The following is a 4,789-nucleotide window of genomic DNA, read 5'->3' as shown; positions in this document are numbered from 1 at the left end:
TAAATAAAAATGTATTGGTTTAGATTTGTATTGGTAATTTATTGGTAATTTATCTTTGTATCTTTTTTTACACTGATTTTCTCTACATTTTCTCTGCATCCACGCACCCTTTGTGGCTCACTGTGATCAGTTCAGGAACAGTGTTGAATATTTAGGCCAGCTCCAGAATGGTTAGGCCCGCCGTCGCTCAGTAGGGCTATCTAGTTAGTTTGTAGTTATTACTCAACTTTAATGTCCCATAAACTAAAGACAAATATTTGTTTGATAATTTTTTTAATAACAGGGTTGAATGGATGAGTGTGACAAGTGCTTTGGTCAAGAGCTCGCTTCTGTGTTCGCGTAGTTGTGAATTGTATTCGGTGGTCACATAGTTCTAGTGTTTTCGCTCCTTGGAACTGTTTTAATTGTAAACATGCGCAAAGATCTTTGGCCGATGCTTTAATGTTTATAAGCGCTGAATTTTAGGATGTAGGCTAGTGACAACGAAACCGCACATATGAGAAGACGCTGATGCTGAGGGGAAGCCGCTGACATCTAATGACATCAATTTGTAGTCAGCGAGTCTGCCTATCAGTCAGATGTGAGCGTTTACCCTCGTGAGGAGACTCAGGGAAGACAGACAAAGGGAGCGAAACAGGAATCGCACTTTGATATTATTTTGCAGCTGGGCAATTGGAAAAAGTCATAGACAAAAAACTGTGGGCTTATATGACGTTGTCGTGATCTTGTAAGGAGTTTTTTTCTTTTCTTGTTTTTAGCTTTTGGAGAAACATGGCTGATGGTGTCAACGAAGTGGCCCTGCCTCTTAAACCCAGATTCGGGGATTTATTACTTCGAGAGCAGACACGGCAAACCGGTGCCAAGTAAGTGAATGAAATATCTTTGATATGTTTTAAGATCATTTGAACCAACATACAAAACAAGCATTAGTGTAGGCTAATTTAGTTTGGACCTTATACAAGCTAGTTACTGCCTTGTTACAGGAGTGTAATCCTATACTATGACAATACTCTTCCCTATATTTAAATGAGTTATTGATGTTGTGCAAAAACAGTATTAGTAATAACTCCAATGTGATGGAGTGCAACTGGCTGAAATTCATTGGGGGAACTCAAGTTGGGGTCTTATCATTTTTAAACCAAAGATCAAGATGCCGAAAATCTTTGAGATTTGCATTGTGTTTGGACTGGATTTCCCCATGGACTCATCTTATTTATAAAATAATTTTATAGATGGAAAACATTAATTTATTTTGTTTAATCATTCATTCTCATCCATGTGTTTTGCCGCATAGGATGCAGGTTGACGTTTCCATTAAGGATAGTTTCAAAGAACGCCTCCAGTTTTACTTCATCAAAAACCAACGATCGAGTATGTCTGTTTTTTATTTTCCTGTTACAATCACAAATGCTCAAATTAATTATTTCTTGTTTACATACTAACATAAATTCTTTGATACTTTGAAAATGAATATATTTTTAAGAACATACAGAAAATGCATTTAGAATTTCATACTGGTTTAAAATGAAATGTAGTTCTACTTATTAGTTTAAAATGTGTGATATGTTCCAGATTTATGTGACCAAAGTTTGTCTCACTTGTTGAGTGCATGAAACTTCTTTTGTACTACTATAATGTCTAAAATGTTTTATAAACTCTTTTTATTCCTCAGGTCTCAGGGTGCGAGTGTTTTATTTTTCGCTCAGTGTGTTAAGCTGCATTTTGTATATATCCAGAGTGCTGTCTGACTCAGGAAACCATCAACACACATGGTACTGTAGATATTTGTCATTGTTTAATGGATAGAAACTTTGGCAGGAAGGCTCATCCTTAGCCAAATGAGATGGGCGTGGATTACACTTTAATATTAAGATTAATTAGTATATCACTCACTGGATTCACAATGTATTTTCGATGAGGCTTAACCCTTGTATGATGTTGTAGGTCAGTTTGACATATTGATATTGTCAATATGATATTGATATTTGTTAAAATTTTGAGACAATTTCTCATTTAGGGTTATTATGAACATGCCTGCAAAGTTTTGACACTCTGAGGTGTTTTGGAATGCGTCTACAAAATTTCTGAAGGTTTTAATGTTAGTGGGTCAATTTGACCCGCAATTTCATGGTTAACCGCAGCTGCACAGACCCCAATTTTATTTAAATTTTTTCATATCAGTTTCTCAACTACCCTCTGAGAGTATTTAAATGTACATTTATACATTTGGGAGACACTTTTATGCAAAGAAATGTACACCACAGCACAGTGTACATTTGTATCAGTTCAAGAATGTTAATATCGCTGGGAATCGAATGCATGATTTTGACTCTACTGTTTGAGCTTTAGGAAAGCTCACAAAAATAAAACAAAAACGTTTCAAATGAAAAAAATAACAAAAAAATAGTTACAATACTGTTTACTTTTTAAACAAATGGTTAAAAATAGTTGTTAAATACAGTTTTAAAAATATGTTCTTATATTTATTTATTTATTGTAATGTGTGAAAAGCATTAATATTAAAGATTTACTGTTTTCACCTGATTTATTTTTATAGTGTAAATGTTCTTGAATTGTATTGAATCTGATTGGGGTCAATTTGACCCGCAACATAAAAAATCACACAGAATTCGAACATGATACAAGGGTTAAATGAAAATGTGTTTATACATGAAAAAAATCTTGTCAGACTCTGAGAAACAGTAATGGGCTGAAAAATTCTGCTCATAAAGGCACTAACAGTCTCTAATTTCATTACACTTACTTGTCAATTCCCTACACACATCTAATGATGATTGTGTTTGAAGGCAGACTTCCTTTATGTTACTGGCCCATGTCGAATGAGTTTGTATATAACAAAACTAGAAAATAAATACCTTGCTTCATTTTGTAAAAGTAACAATTCTTTAAATGAGGATTAGTAAAAAAAAATTATTCAGTTTATACTTCTATAAAATGACTGTTCCACAATGATATCTGCTTCAAAATAATGTAATTCCTCTACTCACAGCTTCGGCTGCGACTACAGAAATTATACCCTGCTTGGAATCAACTGGTATGTATTTCCAAAGAAACCAAAAACAAGACAGAATTTCAATATAAAATTGCTCTGATTTATTAATTTGCACCATGTTAATAACCCTTTATTGTTACCAGGGCCTCAATTATTTGGGTTGAACGAAATCCAACGCTTTGGGCTGTACAGGTAGTTCTGCAGATAAATCTCATAATATCCACAATTTTTTTATTTATTTTTTTATTTATTTTGTGAAAGGTTTGTGTTATGGAACTAATATAAAGTTATTGATGTATTTTAACAAATAGCTATTTTCTTTAGGTGTCTGTTGCTGCCATATGTTTATTCATAAGAATCCTGCTGATATATCTACGATACAAGGTATACATTTTTCGTATTTTTTTCCATATCAGTTTACAAGAACATCGAACATCAACATCAAAACAATGACCCTAAAGAAACAATCTACTGATACAGTATATTTTTCATGTAACTATTGATACCATCTGTGTTAATTCTGTTTGTTTATCTCTCTAACAATCTAGGGAAACATATGGCAGCAGGTACTTCAAATAGCGTTTATCTTGGAATTGATTGACACAGTGCCCTTTGTGATCGGAGTAAGTATATAATTGAACAACTGTTGACATACAACTGAAAATAATAGTCCTCCTGTGATGCTGCCACACCTGAACAATTATTTTCCTATCTAAAGATGTAGGCCTATTCGATTGAATGCATAATCCATTAATATCTTTATCTGGTCTTTTATTATTAGTGTTGTTTACAAGCATCTCTTGTACTATATCTTTTTTTAAAGTATTAATCTTTGGTTCATAACTCATAACCTACCACACTACACAACCACCCTCAACACCATAGCAGAACACCGTAGAAACCAAATACCATTTTAGAGAAAATATAGCAACTTGTTTACAACTTTTTTTTTTTTAAACACAATATTTATGTTGTAGAAACAATTGCATAAAACATTAAAGTTGGAAGATTAGACCTTCTGTGTTCCCTTTTGACTGATATGTGTTTAGAGCTTTTAAAAACGAACGTTCTTATAAGATTATTTATTATTACGTATTAAATGTCTGTTTTGGTGAAAAGCTTCAGTTTTCTGTGAAAGTTTAATGGGTGGTCTTTGTTGTAACAGATTTTTTATCACCCTCTACGGAACCTCTTCATCCCTGTGTTTCTGAAATGCTGGCTGGCAAAACGTGCCTTGGAAAACATGGTTGTGAGTATGTTTTGAAGAAAGTATAGACATGCATTTGTTATACTGTAGGAAATTGATCAGACTATTTATCTGCCTGCTGTAGACGGCATTAAAAGGACAGTTCAACCAAACATTTAAATATACAATAAACTCAATGTAATTCCATCATCGTTTTCTCTCTGGCTCTCAGAATGATCTTCATCGTGCTACTCACTGGACACAGTCAGCCATGTCCAATCAGGTCCTCATCCTCATCTCCACCATTGTCTGCCTCATTTTCACTTTGTGAGTCAGCTCATGTACACACTCACATACAAGGCACATGCACATAAACAGTCTATGTTTAGCCTAATTTGACCACAAACTGCTTGTCAAACAGGATTTCCCAACATCCCTGCTGAAAAATCCAGCATTGCTGGTCACCAGCATAAGGTATGTTTTGCACGCTGGGACCAGCATGGGATGCTGGTTGCTGGTTTCTTGTATCCCAGCATGGGATGCTGGTTGCTGGTTTCCTGTATCCCAGCATGGGATGCTGGTGTGCTGGT

General features: G+C 34.5%; 1 long non-coding RNA gene across 1 annotated transcript; it reads left to right on the top strand.

The window, feature by feature from the left end:
* Positions 1 to 3,559: 3,559 nt before the first annotated feature.
* LOC311291503 lies at positions 3,560 to 4,516 on the top strand. The gene is made up of 3 exons (XR_014627567.1): positions 3,560 to 3,636; positions 4,179 to 4,262; positions 4,432 to 4,516. It is a non-coding gene; the product is annotated as an uncharacterized lncRNA (long non-coding RNA).
* The last annotated feature ends 273 nt before the right edge of the window (positions 4,517 to 4,789 follow it).

The sequence above is a fragment of the Rutilus rutilus genome (genome assembly GCF_951802725.1).
Source record: "Rutilus rutilus genome assembly, chromosome: 6".
Taxonomy (NCBI): Eukaryota; Metazoa; Chordata; class Actinopteri; order Cypriniformes; family Leuciscidae; genus Rutilus; species Rutilus rutilus.
This window is presented reverse-complemented; position numbering and strand designations above follow the sequence as displayed.